Source organism: Papio anubis, chromosome 15 (assembly GCF_008728515.1).
Source record: "Papio anubis isolate 15944 chromosome 15, Panubis1.0, whole genome shotgun sequence".
In the NCBI taxonomy this organism is placed as follows: Eukaryota; Metazoa; Chordata; class Mammalia; order Primates; family Cercopithecidae; genus Papio; species Papio anubis.
In genome coordinates, this window is record NC_044990.1 from 16046423 (window position 1) to 16072608 (window position 26186).

General features: G+C 36.7%; 1 long non-coding RNA gene across 2 annotated transcripts in view; it reads left to right on the plus strand.

Moving 5' to 3' along the window:
• Nucleotides 1-26186, plus strand: part of LOC108582855 — a 183438-nt gene that overhangs the window by 49907 nt on the left and 107345 nt on the right. For both annotated transcript variants that reach the window (XR_004178660.1, XR_004178662.1), the window contains exon 2: nt 4430-4490. This is a non-coding gene — a long non-coding RNA (uncharacterized LOC108582855). The remainder of the gene's footprint in view (nt 1-4429; nt 4491-26186) is intronic.

Here is a 26186-nt window from a genome sequence, read left to right on the forward strand (position 1 = left end):
AAACAGAAGCCAAAGTGAGTGCGATATCAGATTGTCTGGCTATCCAGTGGCTCTTACTGGGGATCAGAAGTGGAAGATGATACTGCAGATTGACCCTCCTCTGATGGTCATTTGCAGGAAATCTCTAGCAGTCAAGTAATGACTTTCAGGAGAAATGGAATTTGTCTTGTTTATGTCCATGCTGCCAACACCCATGCGCATGGCTGACATGTAGTGAGTAGCAAATAAATGTTTGTTAACTTAATCCATGAATATTTTGACTATTAGAAATCGACTTTCTTAGAAATAGGTTGTGAAATTGGGTTTTAATTGTGCTGTGAGTTTATTTAGAGGTACCCCTGCCCCTGTTTCCTGTATATGCTACTGGATTTCTCTTCCATTATTAATGAATTACTTCATCTTAATGATCAGATTAATGGAGTTTTTATGTGCGTTATTATATGAAAATAACCTACAAATTTTCATGAAAGCCTTACAGGCACAGATTTAGAATTCAGTGTGCATTTTAAAATCATTAGCTACAAACTAGAGAAACATCCCACTATGGGACTACATGTTGTAGTTTTAGTCAACAATTCTGTTACTCCCTTTTCTGCAAGTAGAAATCATAAAATTAAAAAAAAATGTTTAGTTTTTATTCTTTAGCTTTTTGAATTTTAAGAAATAATTGCTTTATTTGAAGTTAATAAGTATTCTGGATTTTATAAATGATATAATGTTTCCAAAATGTTTCCTTAGGCTATGTAATAGCAAAACTGAAGCACTATAAGACACAAGGTAAACTAAGGATAGGGTCATGTTTATGGAAATAAAACATTCCTAACAATGTTCACATGCTTAAATAGAAGTGAGCAGTAAAATAACAAAAAAAAAAAAAAGAGAGAGAGAGAAAGAAAATATGCTCCAGTATGTGCCTTAAGTTTTATCTTGTTTTCATTTTTTTTGTTGTTTCCTTGTGAATTTTCTTTGCTTTTTCATTCTGTAGCCTGTTTTCAGTGAATAGATCACATTCCATGAGAAAGCAGAGCTGCTACAAGGGATAATTCATCCTCAAAACCTTGTTTTTTTTTTTAAGTTCTTATAAATGGAAAAATGAACTAGCATATCCTCTTCAGTTATTAGGGAAATTGCTAGAGAGGTAGATTGTAAGCATGGGAATATGTTTAAGATACTTGTTGGAAAATACACTTTCTGGTCCCCAAATTCCTAAGAATTTATCAACATGTTTCATTTCCTCTTCTTTGGAAAAAGCTGTTCCACAACCTCTAATCTTTACTTTTATAAGGAAAACCAAAAACCAAACCTCAAAGCCTTACTGCATCACCTAACCTCATTTTGGATTTTCTTGAAGTTATTCAAGGTTAAGTAAATAATAAACAATGTGTAATATGTACACAAGTGTCGACTTGTTTGTTTATGGAGGGCTAATTGTGAAGGAAAAGACTCTCTCTGACTGAGGACTGGTCACTGAGATGCTCTCACTCATTCACTGATATCTGACAAGGAGCAACTATTGATTAAATAGTTGTCAGGAATTTCTGACTTTCTGTGCTAGCATTTATTCATATTTGTGCTGTTGATTGGGCATAAATAAAAGTTTATTTTGATACTAAATTGTCAGAGTCATCATTAATACAAAATATTTAATAACCCATGTCTCCTCAGCTGTATGATCACTTACATATTTTCCTGAGAAAAAAAAAGTTGTTTACTGAATGCTAGCTTTTAAGTCCTTTGAAAATTTGGAGTAGAGGGAAAAACAGTACAGTTAGCAGTACAAAAAAAAAAAAAAGTAAAACAAAATCATCCTTAGACAGATTTGGGAAAAGTTATCCTAGAATACTTTAAAAGCAGAAGGAAGGCATTGAAGAGTAAAAAGAGCTCCTGTGGATGAAAAACACTAGAGCAGGAATAAAAACATTAGTAAAGTTTGGAAGATATTAATGCAATTTCCTCATAACTAAACAAGTAAATAAAGGGATCCAATATAAGCAAAAATATAAAGGATACAAGAGGTAGATAGTCGAGCTCGAAGATCTGACATTCAGTTAGTCTTAGTTTCAAAAGGAGGACAGTGATTATGGAGAAAAGAAAAATAGCAACACAATGTCAGAAAATGTTCTATAACTGAAGTTATCAGATTCTAGACTGAAAGGTTTGGCCAGGTATCCAGCACATAAATGAGAAATCAGTCACGCTAAGCCTCATCACTGCAAGAGTCCAGAATACCAAGACGACGACCCTAAAATCTTCCAAAGAGAATCAAAGCAGAGGATATACACAAAGGGACAGAGATCAGAATGACAGACTTTTCAAGGGCGACAATAGTAACTGGTGGACAAAGGAGCAAGTTGACCATGGAAATGAACGTTTCAATCTAGAATTATACATCCAGCCAAATTGTACATCATACATTGCAGCTATAATAAGACAATTTGAGACATGGGAATTCTAAAAAATGTATGTCTCTTAAAAGCACTCATCTCATGAAGTGAACAGTTGATCTGCTACAACAAAAAGAGGGAGAAGCCGTGAATGAGGATGACCTGGGGTCCAGAAAATAGAGTCCAGCAGGAGAGAAGAAATCCCCAGGATGTGGATAAAGAGAAATACCATGGGTGAGCTGAGCAGCGGGCATAGCTGACAACAGGCTGGAGCAGGACAGGGAGTGCTCCTGGAGCCATGCAGCAAAGAAAGAGAAGTTGGAACTGTTTGATTGGGACGTTTGATTGTATTAAAGGAGTTTTGTTTTTGTTTTTGTTTTTGTTTTTTTTTAATAGTCCTTTAAAATAATTTGGGTAAGAATTAGTGTTAGGTGTATAGAAAACAAGAAAAATGCAAAAATTGACAATTCTAAGAGGAACAAAATTTTAGTACATGATGTGAATCAGCTGTGAATAATATTTAAGTCCTATAAATGTGAGCTATGGCCATTGCGGTGACATTTGTGATATTGAGAAGAGTGATATTGAGAGGAGGGTGGCAGAAGAGGAGTGAGAGAGCAAGTTTGTGGGAATACAAAACAGGTAAATATCCATCCTTCATAGGAGGAAACTGATCAATAATGTTTGAAACTGTCAAGTCGAAAATAGATATGTAAGTCTGTCATTCAGAAATACAGAGACAGAAACCAGAAGAAACAGCTAAAAGGAGTTGAAATTGTTTTCCTCTGGAGAAAGCCCTGGGAGGTCTAAAAGGGTGGGTATGGTAGAAAGGACTCTTTTTTTTTTTTCATTATAAGTTTTGTAGTACTACCTTTTAAAGCTAAGCACATGAATTCTTCTTCTTATTATTATTATTTTGAGACAAAGTCCACTCTCTTGCCCAGTCTAGAGTCCAGTGGCATGATCATAATTCACTGCAGTCCTGGAACTCCTGGTTCAAGGGACCTTCCTGCCATTGTGTGTGTGTGTGTGTGTGTGTGTGTGTGTGTGTGTGTGTGTAGAAAAGGGGTCTCACTATGCTGCCCAAGCTCGTATCCAACTCCTGGCCTCAAGCAGTTCTCCCGCCTCGGCCTCCTAAAGTGTTGGGATTACAGGCGTGAGCCATCTCACCGGGCACACATGAATTATCTTGATATTTAAAAAGGCAATAAGAGAGGCCGAGGGAAACCTCTGGTTTCTTGTTCTCGTGAGTGTTCATTTCTGGTCACGAAGCCCTAGAACTTGTGTGGTGGTTGATTATTGGCTGGAATGAGTTTCGTGCTCAGCCAATTAAATGGAAGAAGGAGGCTTGAGGTAAGTATACTCCCAGGCCAGTTCCAGCTCCACCATCTTCCTTATGACGTTGTTCGTTGGACATTGAGGAACGCAGGACTCACTCCGCAAGCTACTGCCCGTAGAGAGCCGTCAGCTGTCAGTTCCCGGTGGGGATGGTCATGGCTGAAGAGAGTGAACCTGGTACGTCTTGCCAAGTTGCTTCGTTTTCCTGGACCTCAGCTTCTCTCATCACTCTTTCACAGAGATGGTAGGGAAATCCCACCTCAGACTCACATCCACAGAGAAGTGTGGTTGTCTGTGTGGAAATAAAGATATACCGGAAAATATAAACTTGTTACCTACATTGCTAGCTTCATCCAGCTGTGGAAAGGGTAGACAGAGTTTGAAGACTGTCCTTGGAATAACGCAGGTCTAACCACTTTGAGTAGTTATTGGATATCATACGCGGATAGGGGAGGAGAAGAAAGGAGCAAAAGGAAGCTGAGCTTGCTTCAACATCCTGGTGTCGACAGTGAGGGAACCATTGAACTCAATACGTGAAAACTGTTCTAAATTACTAATTAAGAAAATAATGTCCTACTTTTATAAGCATGAAAGCTGACAAAATTACCGCCTTGAACTATAATCCGGAGTTTATCCCTGAAGCTCCTTCTAGGTTACATGCAGGAACACATTCAATCAAATTGTCAAATTGCTGTTTTCTTCTGCAGATGGGATTTTCCAACAGGAGCAGAAAGTCAGTCGGAGAAAAGTTGGAGCTGCACAGCCTCAGTGAGTTGCTCTTTCTGTTATACAGAGAAAAGTAAAAGTTGAATGAAACCCACAGCTAAGAAATACCCAGTTAGACTAAATTAATAAAATGTGGTAAGTGACTATGATTCATGTAGTTGAGCTTCACCATTGATCTGTAGGGAATAAAGAGGCAGCTGAGCTGTCAAAATGAACAAAAGCAGTTGCTAAAGTTGGCGGTAAATGAAGGACTGACAGGAATTTCCAGAGTTCAGACTTCTTGTAGTAGACACAGGAGTACGTAGCCATGAGCCTTTTTTTTTTTTCTTGGAAATTCAAAGGAAAGTGAATCTAATTTTTTCTCTTCAATTAGCAAGTGATTACCATATATCATGAACAGGAACATAATTTTTTAAAAAACGTTGTATTATAAAAATAAATTTGAATTATGCAGATAAGCAAAAAAGATATCACTTCTAATCCAAGTACACAGACATAATCACTAACAAAACTTAGATGTTTTTGAGAACTTTGTCCTACTTATTAACCAACTATTAGCAAGATACACACATAATGATAAATATTTATTAATTTTATCTATATATTTTACATTTGAATGTCAATTCCATTCTTTAATGGTGAATCTAAACCATTGCAAATGTGATTCAGGCAACCAGAATACTATTGATGACTTATTTATAAGATTATTTGCCTTTTTTATGAGATTATTTGTACTGTTTGAAGGCTTTTTTTTTTTTTTGGATGGAACACTGTGTTAACCAAACCTAGTGCAGGATTTCTATTGAGTTGTCGTACAGCTAAGAGCGAGTATAGCCTTTTTAGTCTATCATTCCAAATGTGAGAAATTTTCTGAAGCATCTATGATGTTGAACTTTTGTAAATTTGATACAAATAGCTTACTATTTATCCAAATTATAAACCTGGTAGTCTCTGTTTCTTAGTGGAGTCAGTTGGGTTAGAGTATTATTAACGTGAAAGTAAGTTTTCCATACGAATATATTATTAGGAATTTAGAAAATGTGTGTTTTCCAGATTCCCAACTTATGTTTTACTCTAAGAAACTTGAATGTGTTCTACGAACACCATTTTCCTGAATACCAAGGGCTCTTGATTGACAATTATTTTTCTTTAAATAAAGAGCGATCACTAGGACAATGTATTGTGGAATGGAAAAAGGCACTGATAAAAATTTCCTGCTCTTTATGCTTCCAGAGTTTTCCTTATGACCCACTATTAGCTTTATCTGAGGGTATAGATGGGGTAGCCTCTGTTTGTGTGTGTGTGTTTGGGTGGGGTGGAGGGAGGGGTCGTGGCATGTAGCCGAATTAAAAAATAACTCTTGAGTGATACTCTTTTCTGGTTTTCCACTTTGCACTTTCCCTTTTGAAATAGTAGGATTTTTGTTTATTAAAAAGAAGTTTTATTTTACCTTTTTTGCCTACACTGCCTCTCTCCTGTCTGTATCGATCAATCAGGATCACATGTGATCATCATTCATTCATTCATTTATTCAACAAATATTGTTTGAGGGCTGTGTATCAAGTGAGCCAATGCTCCTTTGAAAACAAAACAAAAAAGAAGAAATGCTGCCAAGTGGAAACACATCACTCTTTATGCCTACTCTCCTGGGAAAGACAAAACGAAGTGTTCATTTATGTAAAAAGTAGACTGTGTAAAAAATTTCTTTATGTTCGTAGTAGCAAGAAGTAATATGAATAAGATCTTCTTAAATTAATGATATTCCAGGCTATAAAACAGTAGGATGTAACACGTTAATGTCTTTCAGTCAATATGGCAATCACATTTTTGTGTGGTACTGTTTATTAATATTTAATGTATTAAAGACATGAATTTATTGTTTTTACTAAGTTCTTCAAGCATTAATTTTTTAAAAAGCTTGATCTCTGAGGATATATTAGGATAACATGAAATTCCATGCTCTACCAAAATGCTATATTGATTTCAGTTCATATATTACAGCATCTGCCCTAATTCTTAATATTATTATACACCAAAAAATAATGAAGTGGCAAGTTATCTGAGAAATTTGTCAATCCACAACACACATTTTCTTTGGATAGTTTTAAATTTCACAACATGAGAAAACAGGCCTAGAAGGAGCTGGAAAATCTATTAGTCAATGGATGATGGAGTATTGGATTTTGGCTCTGCGTAGATTTCAAATCCTAATGTCGAGAAAGGAAAAATAGAATGCCTTACACATATGGGCATAATGTGAGATGTCAGTGACACTTATTTAATTTTACCTTAAATAACAAATTTGTTTTGAATGTCACTTAATGTCTTACCAGCACTTTTCTCAGAAATGTGAATCACTGCTGGTTGAGTCCCTAATTTGAGGTCCCAGGTCTCAGCCCACCTGCAAGGAAGGCAGTAACTATGTGGTGTTCATAAAACTGTTTCCCCTCTGCTTGCCTCCTCTTAGTGCTGTGGGCTGAAGATGTATATTCTGGCATTCCTGCTTTCCTCGAATGTCCTGCCAAGGCATTTCTGCCTGAATACACTCAGACCAAAGATGGCATATTAGAGAAAAATTTCTTTTCCAAACTGGATGAATCACTGCCTTTTCGCTGAATTTCAGCTCTCCGTGACTATGGTGGAGAAGCTGTTGACAAAGTGTTGTACGCAGGGGTCACCTTTGACTGCCTCATCCTTTTCTTTATCTCCTCCTTATACTCATCTGTAGTTCTATGAACTCTATCTTCCTCTCCCTATTGTTGGGAATTGTCTTTCTGATTCTGAATACTAAACCAGAATTAGATGTGGAAGTCTGATAAAGATTATTACCTTTATTATTGCTAAAACTGGATTGGAAAATGAAGCCTGAATTGATGGTCACAATGAGGCTCCCCACTGCTTTCCCCAGGTTTGAATCTCAGGATTCATGTGGGGAGACCACGGTACAGCCTACACTAGGTAGCAGGCAGCACAGGGAACAGGAAGTCACCTCACACCCCTGAGGAGAAACCCTGAGAACAGGGATCTCTAAGAAGACATGGGCCTGCTGACTTGCCTCTGAAAGGCAGTCCCTGGACTCTGACACAGGTTTGTTAGTGTGTGGTGGACTCCGGTCGAGAAGGGCATTGACTCCTCCTTCATGCAGGTCTGTCCCCAGAGGCAACCAGAGGCAAAGCCTGCACAGTGGAGCTGTTTCCTTTCCTCTCTGCTGTCCATTGGGTTAATCAGTTCTCCTCCTGGGAGCAGAGTGAGCAGATGGGTTGGTGGAGTGGTAGAGAGGAGGTCTGAAGCCACCTTCCATACTTTTTTGGTGGTGTTTGTAATTTTTGTGTGTTGTCGATGGGAAATGTGGAGAGAAGGAAAAAGAAGTGCTTTTCTATATTATTCTCCTCAATCATCAACTTAATCAGGCCTTTGAGATACCTACATTGAATTGATGACTGCCTGACTGCACTTAAAATCCACTGGAATAAATGTTCTCTTAAAAGTAAGATGATGTCACCCCCTCAGTTAAAATTCCCCTATTGGTTTTCCATAGTTGTTTGGATGTAATCCAAAATCCATACTGTCTTGTCATGGCATTCTAGCCATTTTAACTATTCAGTCTGATTTGTCATCACACTTGCTGTTAACTTTTGCTCCAGGCTTATCAAACTCTTTTGCAGTTTTCCAAGAATGCATGTCTTTGCTTACCCCATTGCCTTAATTTTTGCTGCTCCCTTCCCCAGAAAGACATTCCCTTGCTTTCTTTATCTGGATAGATCCCACTGAGCCTTCAGAACTCAACCTAGGCATAATTAGCTCCCATTGGACACCTTCACTGAATTATTGAGGCGTGCCACCTCAAGTGGGGTTAGGTTTCTTCCAATGATCCTTATAGCATTTCCTGCTTGTATACTGTGATAGGGCAAAGGTCTCGTTATCTGCATATTCATATTGAATGTAGTCCCTAGCAGATAATAAACCATCGATAACTATTGCCAGCATCTCTCACATTGCTTCCTTCCTTAAACAGAGCCTTAGTTTCAATATTGCTTTTGCTCTCAAATGTGCATTACAATAAGAATTGCCTAGATTTGGATAGAAATAGGCTTACCAGTTGTTTATAAAAATCTTGATAGCTTTGCTGATATTGGAAGAATGTTTTTCTCACTAAATAATATTTTTGTTTTTCTGGGATCATTCCTTCAAAATATAAATAAGATTTTAATAAACATTTTCTAGGGTTTACAGTGATCAAATTGTAATAAAAATTACTGTACATCATTATTCAAATTCTCAGATGTTCGTTTTTAACAACTTATAAATCTTCATGAAGAGAGATTTTTACTCTGACCCAAGTGGTCTGGATGGTGTAATTGTGAAATGGATTTCTCACAAATTTAGTCACATGCTGTATCAAGCAGTAAAAATGACAGATGGATCATATGGGAAACAGAAAATATGTTATGTTTTCCTATTCTGAAAGGCATCCCAAAACCTTATCGAATAGATGTTAAATATTTTACACAAAAGAAAAGTTGCATGCTCCATGAGAGTTAGAGTTCAGGGCTAATTTGTTACATTCAGGTTGAAGTAGAAAGTGACTGCATGGTTAGCCTTTTAACCTATCTTTAAATCCACTGGGAAGAAAAGCCAAAATGATTTTGGGGATAAATTGACTCGTTTTTTACCTTTGTGCTCAAATTTGTCCAATCAAGTAAAAATATTTGCATGGTATGTATTGTGATATAATTATCTGGGGACTGAAAAATGTGGTATGAATTATAAAGATTGGATCTCGAATTCTTAATAAAACCTTTACCGTTTCATAGTTTTTTCCTAACTTACAAAGAGCTTTTATATTTGCAAGAAGATAGTTTTATTCATTCAAGTTTTAATAAACATATATTGAGCACGTTTTTTGTGGTAAGTATTTTTCTGTGCATAAGAAACATCATATCCATTTAAAAATATTCTGTAGGTTTTTTTTTGGTAGTGTTTTGACTTGTTTTTAGTTTTATATGTAAATTTAAGGAAAAGTTGTTAGAACAGTAGAAGTACCCTGGATATTCTTTAATCTGTGTTTACCAATTGTTTACATTTATTTAATTTGCTTTATCATTTATATTTATATGTATTTATAAAATTTATATGAATATATGTAATTTAAATTTGTAGTTATGAATTTATAAATTCATAAGTTATATAATATAAATGTATAATTTATTTGTATTTTTAATATTTATATTTACACATATACTTATATATGTGATCATAGTTTATTTTCTTAACCATTTTAGGATAAGCTGGAGATATTGTACTCTTTTACAATAATTATTCTTGTATATTAGCTAAAATTAGAGGATTTTCTTACCTTATCATTGTATAATTATTGAAACCATGTGCTTTATCATTGGTGCAATAGAAGTATTATCTAGAACACAGCCCATATTTAAATTCTATCAGTTGTCCCAATAATTTCCTTTATAGCTATTTTTTCCATGATCCGGGATCCACCTAACAGTAAATTAATAATGAACCAATCCAATCATCCATTGCCTTGGGTTTTAGCCAGCTTTAAGCTAGAACAGTTTGTGAGTCATTTTTGACTATTTTCACTAATATTTTTTAAAGATTATGGACTAGCTGTTTTGTAGTATGACCTTCAGTTTGGATTTGTGGGACAGTTTTTCATGATTAGATTAAAGCCATCTATTTTCAGCAGAAATACCACAGCAGGATTTGTGTCCTTCTGAGTGCAGCATGTCAGGAATCATGTGATGCTGGCTTCGTCCAAAACTGCTTATCATAAAGGTCATGTCAGCCAGGTCTCTCCATTGTAAAATAATTTTCCTTTTGATTTAACAAGTAGCTTGTGGGGAGATACACTGATAACATGTAAATGATGCTCCTTAAAATCTTCATTCACTGATTTTAGCATTCATGGATGTGTTTCTCCTTGTTACTTCTACATTTATTAGAGTAGCATTCCACTACTCAAAGGATGTTTTCTTCTCCTCCATTTATTCATTGTTCCAGAATGTTTTCATTGTTCCAGAATTTTTTCATTGTCTGGTAGGAGCCTCTTCACACTGGTCTCTGTGTCCTTTTGTTATGTTTACACAACTTTTTGAGTCCTTTCTTGTGCTATAAGTCAGATATTCTAGGCTCATTTGTGCCCTCCTTGTCCCAGACCTGGAATCAGTCTTTTCTCTAGGGAGCCTTGATGCTGGTTAGTGTAAAATGGTATTTAGAAACTAAAATCTGAGTGCTAGGTATGGTCACTACTACTGGCCTGTCGTTGTTCCTAGGCTTTGTCAGCAAACAGAGGCAGGAAATGTGCATGTGTGAATGTGGGTGTACATGCAGCTCTATCTATATTTACTTATATATGTGATCTTAGTTTATTTTCTTAACCGTTTTAGGACAAGCTGGAGATATTGTGCCCTTTTACAATAATTCTTCTTGTATACTAGTTAAATTTTGGGATTTTCTTACCTTATCATTGTATAATTATTGAAACCATGAATTCATACGGATACCTCCAATTCCAGTTCAGTATCACAGGATACATTTTAAACTTCTCCATTTTCATAGTTGTAAATCCTTTTGTGATGGTTAGTTTTATATGTCAACTTGGCCAGAATATGGTAACCAGTTATATGGTCAACAGGCCAGATATTGCTGTGAAGGTATTTTAGGTGTGATTAACATGTAAATCAGTAGACTTTGAGTAAAGCAGATTACTCTGCATGTGGTGGATGGGACTCATCTGACTGAGATCCCTCATGGAAAAGGGAATTCCACTTTCAGACTGCCTTTGTATTCCGGACTACAGCATCAGCTCTTCCCTGGGTCTCCAGCCTGCCAGCCTGCTCTGTAGATTTTAGACTTGCCAGCTTCCATCATCATGTGAGCCAATTCCTTAAAATAAATCGCTCTATCTTTTTTCTGTATTGATATCTACATCTATATCTTTATATCTATGTCTATATCTATATCTACATCCATTTATTGTCTGTATCTATATCTAGATACATCCGATTGGTTCTGTTTGTCTTGGGAGCCCTAATACACCCTTCTAGACTAGAATGCCTAGAAAATAGTTTCAGCATTCCTAACCCGCAGTACTGTGAAAAGCCAGTCTCCAAACAAGAGTTCAATATTTGTTTGCAAAATTTTTTGAAGGTAAAATTATATACCATAAAATGCACAAAATTCAGTGTAAAATACAACAAATTTAGGCAAATGCGTTCACTGATGTGAAGCACACACATCTGCAAGATAAAGAGTAGTTTCATCATCTCAGAAAGTTGCCTGAAGCCCCTTCTGAGTCAATACCCTTGCCTTTCATTTAATTATGGTTTCCTGATTTTGTTGACCGCAGATTAATTTTTCCTGTTCTGGAACTTCATTTATATGTACTTTGCTTCATCCAAATCCTTTAGCACAGCACAGTATCTGTAAGATTTATTCATGTTTTATTATAATAGTTCTGTTTTGTTGCTGAATAGTATTCCGTTTGTGAATATATTATAATTTATCTGTTTTCCTGTTAATGGGCATTTGAGGTTTTTTTCATTTGGGGGCGATAATGAATAAAACTATTGTAAATGTTTGTATACCAGTCTTTGTGTAAACAGATATTTTTAAATTTCTCTTTAATAAATACCCAGAAATGAAGTGCTGAGTTGTAGTAGGGGTGAATACTTAACTCTACAGGAAACTGAGGAACGCTTGTCCAAAGGGGTTGTACCGTTTACATTCTCATCAGCAATGAATGAGAATTCAAATTGTATCTGCATCATATGCATCCCTTGATATTTTCAGTCTATTTAATTTTAGTTATTCTAGTGGCTGTAAATGGTATTTTATTGTGACTTTAGTTTGAATATCCTGATGATGAATTAATGATGTTGAGCACTTTTTTTGACCTTAATGACTATTGTACATCTTTCCTTGTAAAGTGTTTGTTCACATTTTTGTTCATTTAAAAAAAACTGAGTTGTCTTTTAAAATTTTGGATTCTAAGAATTCTTAATATATTCTGGATATGGGTCCATGATCAGAAATATGTTTTGTGAATATTTTCTCCCACTGGTGGTTGCGTGTTCATTTTCTTAACAATTTCTTTTGATAAGCAGATATTTAATTTTGATGAAGTCCAGTATGTCAATATTTTCCTTTTTTCTTATTATTTTCTGTGTCTAATCTAGATCTTTTCCTACTGATAGGTAGTAATACTATGCTCCTATCTTTTCTTCTAAAAGCTTTATGTTTTTGAATTTTCAGTTAGGTCTATGATCTATCTCAAATTGATTTTATGTATGGTGTAAGTAGGAGTTCAGGGTTTTTTTTTTTTTACCGTATGGCATAGACTTTTTTATATTTCATCAGTTAGAAGATTTTCCTTTCTCCTTTTAATTGCTTTAATCCCTTTATCAAAAATCAGTTGGCTAAGTGTGGGTCTCTTTCTGGACTTTATTCTCCATTTGCCTGTCCTTGTAATAATATCAAAGTATTTTCATTACTGTAGATTTGTAATAAATCTCCAAGTGAGGACCCATAAGTCCTCCAGGTTTGTTCTTTTACAAGATTGTTTTGGCTATGCATTTCCATATAAATTTTAGGAGCATCTTATCAAAGTATATTAAAAATTATGTGTTAGTATTGAGATTGTATTAAATCTATAAATGAATTTAAGAAGAATTAACATCCTAACAATATTGTGTCTTTCAATCAATAAACTTTTATATATTTCTCCTTTTATTTAGATCTTTAATTTCTTCCAGAAACAGTTTTTGTGGAGGTTTTGTGTGCATTTTGTTAAATTTGTTCTCAAATATTTAATGCTTTTTTTTTTACCATGTGTTAAAAAATTGTTTTAAATTTGTTTTCCAAAACTTTGCTGTTGGTATATAGGACTGTAATTATATTTTGTATGTTAACCTTGTATCTTACAATGTTATTTATTCACTTGTTAGTTTTAGCAGTTTCTCTTTTAACTCCTGAGAGTTTTATATCATCTTCAAATTGAGTCAGTTTTCTTTCTTTTTTTTCTGATCTCAGTGCCTTTAAATTTGTTGCCATAATATTACTAATAACACTCATTATATTTGTAATATCTATAGGAGCGGTAGGGAAAACCTCTCTTTCATCATATTATTGGTAAATTGTGTTTTCTCTCTCTTGTCTTCCTCACTAATCTTTCAAAGGTCTTAGATTCAAAGAGCTAACGTTTAGCTTCGTGAATTTTCTCCACCGTTTGTTTTCTGTTTCATTGAGTCCTCCCTTATTTTCTTTCTGCTTAATTCAGGTTTAATTTGCTTATTGTTTTCTGATTTCTGAAGGGAGACACATAAATAATTTATTTGGAACCTCTCCTCTTTACAAAATAAACAAATTTATCAATTTTTTTCTAAACTCTGATTTAGTAGTACTCACAAGTTTACAAACACACAGAATTTTTAAAATTGTCATTCCATTAAAAATATTTTCTTATTCCATCTGTGATTGGTTTTTTATTTATAAGTTTTTTTAAATTCTAAATGGGGGATTCCCCAGGTGCGTGTGTACATGTATATTTATTTTTTAAAAATTGACATAAAATATATGTATTTGTCATGTCCAACATGATGTTTTGAAATATATACACACTTTGGAATGACTAAATCTAGCTAATTAACATATGCTTTACCTCATATATTTATCACTTTTGTGGTGAGAATACCTCACTATCTTGGCATTTTTAAAGAATACAATATATTGTTATTAACTATAGTCACCCTGTTGCAGATATTTTGAACTGACTCCTCCTATCTAACTGAAATTTTATGTCCTCTGACCAACATCCCAAATCCCCTCCCCAAATATTCCAGGCATTCTGTAACAAATGGCAAGATTTCCTTCTTTTTATGGCTGAATAATAGTCCATTGTGAATATATAGCACATTTTCCTTACCAGTTTAATCACTGATGGACACTTGGGTTGAGTCCATATGCTGGCTATCGTGAACAATGCTGCAATAAACATGAAAGTGCAGATATCTCTTTGCATACTGATTTCATTTCCTGTGGATATCTTTTCATTCACAATTTCTGGTTAAATCTTGTGATCAGAGAACATGCTTTATAAATTTCAATCTTTTAAAACTTATTAGGAATTATTTTGTAGTCAAACATATTTCTAACTTGGTGAACATTCTCTGTGTACTTGATAAAAATGTGCATTTTGTAGTTGTTGAATGAATAAAAAGTTTGTTGTGTAAAACGATAGATTCAGATCTTTTGTATTCTTATCTTTTTTGCCTCATTGTTCAATAAATTACTAGGAGAGTATTTTTAAAGACTTCACCTATTATTGTGGATTTGTCTGTTCTCTGACTTACAGCTTTTTTTGTATGACAGTTTAAATAAGTACCTTGTGAAAATGTACAGTAACTTTTAACATCTTTCATGCAATAAAGACAGTAGACAACAATTATAAGTATTAAACATAAATAAAATACTCCGTGGATATGCCATTTAAACTCACTATATTCATACCTCAAATCTTTTTAGAACCTACTTTGTGCCAGGCCACATGGTAGATACAGATAAACATGTTTTCTATCCTAAGAGTCTCCTTCACCAGATAGATACATAAATGATGTAAACTCTTAAAAATATAATGCTATGTGCTCTTCAATACAGCAAGTAGTAATTACAAAATATAAGACTTCTATGTTAGTAAGTAAACTATCTTTAAATAAATCTCTATCTTAAAGTCTCAAATTATATTTAGACATTACATGTCTGGCATAATGAGAAATATTTTAGTGTTATGAAAATACTATTCGACTTGGTGTCAGTGCTGATTTTGCGTTCAGACTCTATCGCTGGTGGTTTAATCCTGGGCAATCACCTGAGTCTCAGTTTTTTGAATTGTAAAATGAGACAAATATCAACAGGCATATGAAGTAGCTTTTAAGGTAAAGTAAGGGAAGAATATATAAAAGATTGCTGTAAAGTGCTACCAAATATAAAACATTGTTAATAAAACGAATGCAGGTTGCTTCGCAGTAGTTCCAATTCACAGCATTCACTTAAGTCTTTTTACTTTGGCTTTAAAAAATAGACAATTGAATAACATACTCAGATAACATGTGTATGATATTAGAGTGATTAGAATTTGACCAAATTGGTGATGAATTTAGCAGTTTGTCTGCTGACAGCTGAGGCTTCTTGGGCTGGGGGAAACGTTAGAAATAATACATTCCAGCTCCCTCAGTATCAAACAATAAAACAGACACTCAAATCACTTAAGTGACTCACCCAAGTTTGCACAGTCAGGTGCTGTAAGGGCTAGGTAAGACTGTGATCCAGATGTTTGAACTCCAAGACCAGCCTTTCTTGTTTGTCTGTAGAGTATCTTAATAATACTGTAACAAGAAGTCTAAAACTCTGGATTCAAGGAAGTCTGCTTTCCTATTAAATGTGTAATAAAAGCGATATAGATGAATTTGGAGAGCTGCTTGGAAATATATTAATGGAAATGGAATAATGAGTAGTCTTACAATATTTTCCCATCTACCCGTGAAATAAAATGGTAATGATCTTGGTTGTTTTGAATAAGATTTCTAATTTAATTAGAAAGGTGTAGAACAATTTTTATTGAGAAAAAATTTTTATGACTTGACAGCTCAATTTGGGTATACTATCATCACCTTATTTCACATTTAGTGAACCTGAAATTGAACCAATCTATTCTTCCAAATTAATTTTCATTCTCAACTCCCTATAGATACTATTATTTCAGCGTTTTAAGGTAGAAAACTTATGATTGATTTTTCTTTCTCATTTAATCCTATTTTTAGTACCAAGACTTTTTTTTTTTTTTTTGTCTTTGCTTCCTCTTTTCAATTCTTGAATCTATACTTTGAGTCATAGCATTTCATCATCTTAGCTCTGGATTATTAGAGCATTATTTGTATTGGAGTCTCAGCATTCTCCCGTGAGACAAATCTCCCTAAAATACTGCTTTCATCACCTCTCTTAAAAACTCCCGTTTCCCTAATGTCAATTATTTGGCTCTTGGGGCACCGCATCATCTGTGCCAGTCTTACCTGTTCAATACTGTTCCTATGGTTTCCCCACACATACTCCCTAATTAACCTCTGTTTGCATCGTGGCTACCAGGTACAGTGGTGCCCTGCCCTTGGAACAATTTCTGACCACTAGCAGCGTCCCATCCCTGGTGCCTTCTTCTTTGCCTGCGACTATCTCCTGCATCTGTGAATTTGCTCAGCTGTATGCAGGTACAGCCCAGGGCAACCTGCAACCAATCGTCTGGGCTAGAAATTAGTGTAATGTGCCCCAAGTTTCCCATCCTAGTAGTGGTGGGAGAATGGTTCTGAAGTGTTTTCCACATGGTATCTAAGTAGGCGGAATAATGGTCCCCCAAAGATACCAACATGCTAATCCGCAGACCTGTGACTAAATTACCTTACATGTCAAAGGGGACTTTGATGACTGATGTGACTGAATCAAGAATTTTGAGATGGGGAGAATTATCTTGGTGGTCTCAATGTAATCACAAGGGGACTTATAAGAAAGAGATGTAATGATGGAAGTGGAGTGAGGCTGTTAATGAAGGGGCAGCAAGTCAAGGAATGTGGGCAATCCCTAGAAGCTGGAAAAGGCCAGAAACAGCTTTTCCCACAGAAGCTCCTGAAGGAACACAGCTTTGTTGATGCCTTGATTTTAGCTCTGATGGACCCACTTTTGAGCTTCTCACTTCCAAAACTACACAATAATAAATTTCTGTCATATGACACTGCTAAGTTTGTAGAAACTTGTTATAGCACCTATAGAAAACTAATAGAATGTGTTAGATTCTCCAGGAGAATTGAGCTACAGTGCCCATAGTGGTTACCCCAGTCATTGTCATACACATGGTTAGTTTCTGTCCCTTTTCTGTGTCATTTTCCCTCCTTCCCCACTTGTGCTTCCTGGAATTACATGGAAATAAGTTGTCCTCACCCCAGGTCGGCTTGAGGGATAATCCAAACTAAGACACCGTCATCATTTCTGTCTTCCTGCTTTACCAACTTTTCCTCTCTGCTCAGAAATGTCTTCTTCCTCCTCATTCCTCCCAGTTCCATTTTCTTCAAGGCCAAGCTTAAGAGCCATTTCCCTCTCTATGAGGCTTCTCTCCTATGCCAGCCCCCAAGGTTCTCTCTTTTTTCTCACCTTCCTTTGCTCCTGTCATGAGTAAGTATATCCTTATTCATTGAGTGCTTTCCTTGCTCTTTCTAGCTACCTAACCAGTCCACATTCCAGATGCTGAAAGTCTTGTTTCTTGTGAGATGGACCATATTGGAGAAGTGAGGCAACTTGAACTGAATGACTTTGGTCACCCTTGGTCAGACTCAGAGGTAAATGTCTATTGAGGGAGCTCCTTTCCCAAATCCCTGCCTGTATGGAGTGTATATATTTGAGTGCCTGTGTTGGAACACAGATAATAACAAAATGAATAAGTAAAATATATAGCATGTTAGATAGTAATAATGGCCAAAGAGGAAAATGAAGCTGGCGAAGGATAGAGATTAGCTATGTGGTAGTTTTAGATAGCGGATCAAGGGGACACCAGACTTCACTGAGGAAGGTAAAGACTCAAAGGTGAGGAAGCAGACTGACAGAGTATCTTGGAGAAGAATGTTTAAGGCAAAGAGAATAGTGGTGAAAAGGGCCTAGGCTGAAGCGTGCCTAGGTGTATCTAAGAAACAGTGAGAAGCACCATGCAACTGTAGTAAGGTAAGCAAGTGAAAACTAGTAGATCTTAAGATCCAAATCCACATAGGTGAAATTCACTTCTCACTTTGCCCAAATTTCCAACTACTGTGCATTGTTCTGATGTGGTTATCAGTGGTGCTCCTTTTTCATTCTACTCTTAGGCCATTGCAGGGCATGACTTTTCTGCTGAGCATGATGGAAAGTCACTGACAGTGGTGGGGTGGGGGGTTCTAATGAGATAAATGACACAATCTGATTAACATTTTAATGAGACCAATGTGGCTGCAGTATTGAGAAGAAGATGAAGGGCTGCTTCTAGTTTTTAGGGAAATAGGAAGTAAGATTATCAGTTGAGTGTGTGGATAGGTGACAAGATGTTGGAGATTGAGAAGAAAGGAGAGGGGTGGCTAGAAATTGAGATATGGTAGGTCTGCAAACATTGGTAATGAAAAGTTCAAGGCTATGGCCATGTGAGTGAGTGGTTGAAGTGGAGTAGAGGACAAGGCCATTGGCAGAGAAGGTGGTCAAGGCACTGGCAGCCAGAGTGTTGGAAACACATCTATAGCCACACAAATATAATTAGAATCACATTTGAAGATCTGTATAGTAAAAGTTATGGCCATCAATAATAAGCACTCCACATGGAATATAATTTCAAATGTGATTTTCTGATGTGTTTTTCAAATGCTATCTGCAGATAAATAGAAGAGTATTAAAGAGTTTTAAGTTATAAATGAGTGGCCAAGGGAGGCAGTGTAGTGCAAGATCAATGTGTATTTCAGCATGATAGATTCACTTAACAAAATATTTCTTCCGTAATTAAAATTCAGCTATACTGGTTCATTGTAGTTCTCATGTTTTAAAAAAATTCTGGCAGCAAAAACAAAAGGGGGATTGGATTTAGTTTTCCAGGGTAATTGCACGCTATGATTTCATTTCCAGGCAGACTGTTCTGAGAACTTGGAAAAATAAGTGGAGCATTAAATGTGGTGGGACCTGGGAAATCATGATCATGTTAAGGATCAGCACTATCTTTTACTATTTATTGAATTACCATGTGCAGGGTTTATGTTATTGTAAACAACCTTATGAAGTAGGTGTTTATTGTAGTTTTGAGTGACATGTCAAATTTCAGAGTGTTTAAGTAACTTGCCCGAAGTCCTCCACCACTCTTGGTGTCTTGCTCCTGCAATTGGCAGTGGTGGCATTGGGAGGCCATTGCCTTTTGTTTTGAAAGCGTAGTAGAAGAGATGTGGAGTAATGTTTCCCAGGGCCTTACGAGTGTTAGTCTCAGAGCAGGTGTTTAAGGATATGGGTTGCAGTATGTCTGGCTAGGCGCCTATTTTACTGATAAAAGCTCCAGGGGCTTTTTAACATAGTTTCTATGTGCATGCATGCCCATGTGTGCTTGTAGATGTGTGTGTTTGTGATATGGGGAAACTTCTAAAATGAGGGCCCTACCAGACGTCCTTGTGGCCTGGGTTTAAGGGAAGCACTTTAGGAAATATGTGTGGAACGGGACAGAGGACCAGAGTATGTTGTAATGACATCCAAATTTTTGGTTTTCATCATAAAATCAATAAGAAGCCATTGGCATTTGTTCTTAACTCTTACATTATTGTAGAGAAGAGACAAGGAGGAATAAAAGTGATCTGCTGGGAAACTAACCAGTGGGCAATTTCAAGAGAAAATGATGGCTTGGACCAGAAGAAAGTGATGGAGATACAGAAAAGTCTATTGATACAATACTTATGAGGCGAATAGACAGCCTCATTGATAGACTATATGATAAGGGGACAGGGGTAGTCCAGAATGACTTTTAGGTGTGTGGCTCATGTAATTGGATGGATGGGGGTACTATTTCTGAGATGAGAAACACTGGAAGAGGAACAGGCTACTATTCAGGTTAGGGGTGTGTTAAACTTTGGAGGAGATTATAACTTCAACTTTTGAACTGTTGATTTTGAGATGTTTTTGAGAAAACTAAATGGAGATGCCAACTAGACAATTTATTTTAAGGGACTGGATATCAAATGAGAGGCATCAGTGGAAAACAGAAATGAAAGGTGAGCCATCCAAGTGCATGTATGCAGTAATGGAAGTCATGGACTTCGATGAGCTTGCTTAAGGAAGGAGATATAGAGATCAAAGAAAACTCTAAGTCTTCAAGAGTACCAGTGTCCCAAATATCTCAAGGCTAAGCACTTCTCACTATCTTCAATGCCACACATTCCATTCTCAGTTGCCATCAGCTCTCACCTGGCTTACTGCATCACCCTTCTTATTGGTCTGTAAGTGGCAGTGGGGAAAGAGTACGATACCAACTGTCTTAGTCAACTCTAGCTACTATAGCAGTAAAACCCCATAGACTGGGTGGCTTAAACAATAGAAATTTAATCCTTACAGTTCTGAAGGCTGAGAAGCCTAATATCAAGGTGCTGGTGACTTAAGTTCCTGGGGAGGTTTCTCTTCCTGGTTACAGATGGACACCTTGCTGTATCCTCACATGTTGAAGAGAGACACCATCTCTCTCCTGTCCCTTCTTATAAGGGCACGAATTCCATTTATAAGTGTTCCACCCTTATGACCCGATTACCTTCTAAAGGCTACATCTCCAACTACCATCACCTTGGGGTTTGGAGTTCAACATATGAATTTTGGGCAGGACACAACCTTCAGTCCACAGCACCAACATTCCTCTGCATGCTGAGGTCCTTAGTGTGAGCACTCACTTGTGAGGCTTGCAGGGGAAATGGGTACCATCAGACAAGTTAAGGATATGGGGAAGAGGGGAAAGCTAAGAAAAGACACAGAGAATTCCAAACAAATTTCTGATTACACAAAGGCAGTTCCAGAGGGCCTAGTGCCAGGGTTTGGGATGTGGGGCAGATGTGATTTGAGGTTTTGATATTAACCAGTAAAAGCAAGAATGAAAACCCTGGTGACAGTATTATCAGTCTGTTTGAGGGCAATACTGGGCTTAGTGCCCAGACACCATTTTTCCAATAGAAAGTTTGACTGTAGTTCTTCGAGATTCTATACACTAGTGTCCCAAAATTATCAAACATTTACCGAGTAACTTTTCTGTTAGTAGTTATTAAGCTTCAGTGTCCATAAGAAATACTTGGAGAACTTGTTAAAAGTGCAGGTTTCTGTAATCTATCCAAAAGTTTCTGTTTTAAGATACAAGAGGTGAGGCCTACAAATGTACACTTGAACTCCCTATGTGATAGGGGCAGGTGGTTTGCACTGTCTCGGGAGGCAGGCACTGTGCTAGGTCCTCTCGTGGCAGCCATGTAAATAAGAAATGTTCTTCACTCTCAAAGGACTTACATTATTTCAATATGATGTGGTAACAAAATCTTTCTGGTTTTTCATGTGGCCCCAAGCAGAATATTTATTTTAAATTAAATATAATTAAGATACACTATACATATTGCAAATGCTTTTTTTTTTTTTTTTTTTCTTGCACCTGTGTAAACTTTCCTACCAGACTTTTATTTTACATGAGTCTATCATTTCTGGTTGTTATGATAGTATGCAGATGTGGGATTATATCACCATCTGATATTTGGAGTTTTGAATGTTAGCACTGAATGTGTTTGGCATTCAACTTTGGGTGTCTGTTCCATTATTGTGTCTTTTGGAAAAGAGTAATTTGTGATCTGTATTTGCTTTCTGGTTGCTTTCTAATTTACTATTATCTAAAATTTTCAAATGTTTTGAAAGGTCTAATTCAGACCTATGTCACAAAGACAGATTAATGATGACACAAAGTAGTTTAACAATTGTATATTTGACTTTCTTCTCCAATATATTGATTAGCTACTTTACCTCCCAGTTACTTGACCTCATGAAATCTAGGTCGTGCTCATTCTGAAGAAATTGTCTGCATAAGTTGGTTGAGGACATATTTTTTTTTTCTGTCATGACTCACCCAGATTGGAAGATGACTGAATGAAAAATTTCAGACTAAATGTGGCTTTAAGTGTTATTTATTTAAAATTCCTTGGGGGAAAAAACTCCATTACAGAGAAATGATTTTCGTGTCATCAAAAAACCAATTTCCTTACTAGGAAGAAAAATATCTAAAAATATCTATTTCTAGTTCTGGAGAACTTTTCATTCAAGTGTCTCATGGGAGGATCCAGTAAACTGACGCAAGTTGGACATACTGGAGTTTGGTTGGGGAGCAAGGCTGGGTGTTGGAGAAAAATGTCCAAACATCTGGATAAATGTATCTGGGCAATGAAAGGAACTGTAAATGTTAATAATTCTACCAGCTTAATAGAGGAGAGTCAACACTACTTAATGTGTAATGATTCTGATCAGCAAAGCAGCAAGTTAATAACACAGTGTCTTAAATTTCAGGAAACAAGAAGTTTAAATTACTCTTTAAGTTGCCTGTATCAATGCCCAAGAATTGCGGCTATACAATTCTTCCTCCTTTAGATGTGTAAAGTTTAGATGTGTAACTCACAAACTATTTAAACCTTATAGAAAAAAAATCAGGGAAATAACTACATTTTTTCCATCTAGGAATGTTAGCATTCTCGGAGTCTGTAAGGCTTACCCGTGGTTTTGCCAGAGCTATATTTTTGACAAATACTAAACCACTATTCTCAAATGTCAGCATTTATTTTTGATGCAAATCTTTGTGTACCATACAGACTGTTTGTGGATGGCGAAAAACCCTTTAAGCTTTTTGATTTCTCTTTCCAAACTTTGATGCCCCTTTGGGTATTTGGTGGCATGGTTTGCTGTTCTTGAAAGGGAGTTCAGTGGTTTGGGACTGCAACTAAAGTAAGAATAGCAGAGTTTAGTATGAATCTGAGTTCTAGGACTGTGAATAAACTGTCTTTACCTTATCCAAACATTGAATATATGGTAATTTTACGAAAACAAAGGAAACCAGAAGCCACATCAATCTCTGAACCTCATGAATGTATAAGATAACATTTTAGATATGATCTTTTGGAGAGAAGTGCTTATTTTAACTGGACACTTTTTTGCATAAAATATTTTTTAAAAAACATATTTGCCATATTTTCAGAACATTTTCCATGTATTTTTACAAAAGTTCTACTGAAGAACCTGAATATATATCACACATATTCCCATTTTGTGATGGGAAGGCACCTAATGGGTTTGAAAGTCAAGACCAGTGGACACAATTGTGAAACCCTTCTCTGGGTCAGACGAATGAAGGCTTACTTAGTAAACTTGTGTTTTTGCCGAAAGATTTGTTTATGAGAACTTACTATAGTTTTGTTTACTGAGTTAAATGATTTCTGGGTAGTCCAACCTGATACTCTTCAAAAATTTAAACTTACAGATAGCTCCCAGGGGAAGTTGTAGAATCCCCTTGTCTCCCTCATTAGAATCAAGCGCTCCATCTTGCCTGAGTTTTGTTTTGTGATTAGTGGAATCTTAGAAATGTTATGACAGAAGCAGTATATCTATGGTATAAGGGCTTTGGAATCAGGCAGCCTAAGACTGAATCTCAGTTCAGGCTTTTACAAGCTGTGTCACCGTGGGCAAGTTATTTGATCTTATTGAGCCTAAGTTTGCTCCTCTGCAAAATGCAGATAATGACATTTCTTTTTTTTTTCCCTCCCCTCAGCGTTTTCATGAGAATTGAGATATTGCATGGAAAGCATGTAGTGACTGGCACATTTGAATTCAGTAAATGATTATAATGATTATCTGAATTAATGTTAACTGTAAACTGACTATTTTCATGTTTGTGGGAACCATTGATCATTTCATTTCCCTTCCAAGACATAAAATTAGTTTATCTTCCAAGACATAAAATTAGTTTAGAGTGGTAACAGTAGTCAATGGCTTGCAAACAAAAGGTGACATATATGCCGTATAAGGTATACACATATACTATTATACTTTTTTTTCCATATTTTTGGATTTACAACAAATAGCCAGATTGAAGCTTTTATTTATAAATTTCTAATATTGAGGTTTCTGAGAATCCAGAACATAGTAAGTAGTTTACCTCATTTCCTCTGTCAGTATACTAGCTAAAAATGTAAAGAAATTATCTGAAGGCTTAAATGAATAATTGTCTTTTCAAGGTATTAAACTTATTGACTTAACAGATGCAATTTAAAGAGGTAAAGAGAAGAACAGTGAAGTAATTACTTTTGAAAACAGAGAATCAACTTAGCTTGTTCAAGTTTCCAAATTGCCTTAATAGCTCTAAAGAACCGAACAATACTGTATGCCCTGCAAATCAGGAGAGCCCTTGTTATCCCCACTTTGCTTTTTTTTGAGACGGAGTCTCACTCTGTCGTCCAGGCTGGAGTGCAGTGGCCGGATCTCAGCTCACTGCAAGCTCCGCCTCCCAGGTTCAGGCCATTCTCCTGCCTCAGCCTCCCGAGTAGCTGGGACTACAGGCGCCCCGCCCGCCACCACGCCTGGCTAATGTTTTGTATTTTTAGTAGAGAGGGGGTTTCACCGTGTTAGCCAGGATGGTCTCAATCTCCTGACCTCGTGATCTGCCTGCCTCGGCCTCCCAAAGTGCTAGGATTACAGGCGTGAGCCACCACGCCCGGCCACTTTACTTTCTTTATATTGAAGAGCCTTTATTAAACAACTAAGTTGTTGTTTAAGATTTGAATGAATCAGAGACTCTTAGAAAGCAGAGGTTGCGTCCACGCATAATGGACTGCTGCCTCCCACTAAGTGCCTGACGTTTGATGTTGGTTGAATTATAAAGCGGGGTCTGGATTTTCTTGAAAAATGAATTAAATCACTAGTGATTAAGATAACTTGGGGCAAACACAGATTAGAATGAGTACTTTCCATCTGTCTGGCTTGTGTCAGGGCCTGTCTCTCCAGCTTTTCTCAGGAAATTGGAATATTAAATCTGTGACGAATAAATGATTGCAAAATCTTTGTATTATGGTAGGTGGTACTTATTTATACAAACTGTTGTGCTGCTTGAAACATCTATAATTTCTAGTGTGATTCATAGTTCTTTCAAAAATCCAAATTCTTTGGTTGGATTGTAATAAGAGGAAAATTATTTCCTTGACATAGTTCCAGTTAATATATTGGGTATGTCAGAGACATTTGAACCAGAGCAACTCCATCTTGAATATGGGCTGGGACTTTCCTCAGCCTTAAAATAAGGCTGAGAACTGCTGAGCTGCATTCCTATTAAGTTAGGCATTCTAAGTCGGAAGATGAGAAAGGAGGTTGGCACAAGATACAGGTCATAAAGATCTTGCTGATAAAACAATGTGCAATAAAAAAGTCAGCTAACACCCACCAAAACCAAGATGACGATGAAACTAACCTTTGGTTGTTCTCACTGCTCATTACAGGCTAATTATAATGCATTAGCATGCTAAGGGACACTCTCACTAGCGCCATGACAGTTTACAAATGCCATGGCAATGTCAGGAAGTTATCCAATATGGTCTAAAAAGCGGAGGAACCCTCAGTTTTCAGCCCTGCTTCTCACAGGGCAGGGCCTCCCAACCCAGGACTTCAGCACAACTGTCACCATCGGAACATTTCAGTCAGTGGAGGCTTTGCATTTCTCTGAGGAGGAATTCCCAGGGACAACCCGCAGCCTCTCTCCCACTGCAGCTGCAGTGATATGGCCCTTGGTGCTCTCCAGCTGGGGAAGGAACAAAGAGCCTGGTTGCTACACTAGCACCTCCAGCACACCACAGCCACCATGTGGAGAGGATCCCAGTCTCCCTTCCCTGGGCTCCCCGACTCTTCACCAGGCAGGCCCCTAGCTCAGGATCACAGAATAGCTGCCTACCCCTGGCTCAGCATACCCACTGCTAGTGGCTCTATGTTTCCCTGGGGAGTGGCTCCCAGAGACAATTGATGGCCTCTCTTTCACTGCCATGGCAGCAGCAGCCTGCTTTTGCTGCCCTTGGACTGGAGAAGGAACAGAGGCTGAAGGCTTTAATCATGCTTCTAGCACACGACAATCACCATAGAGAGAGC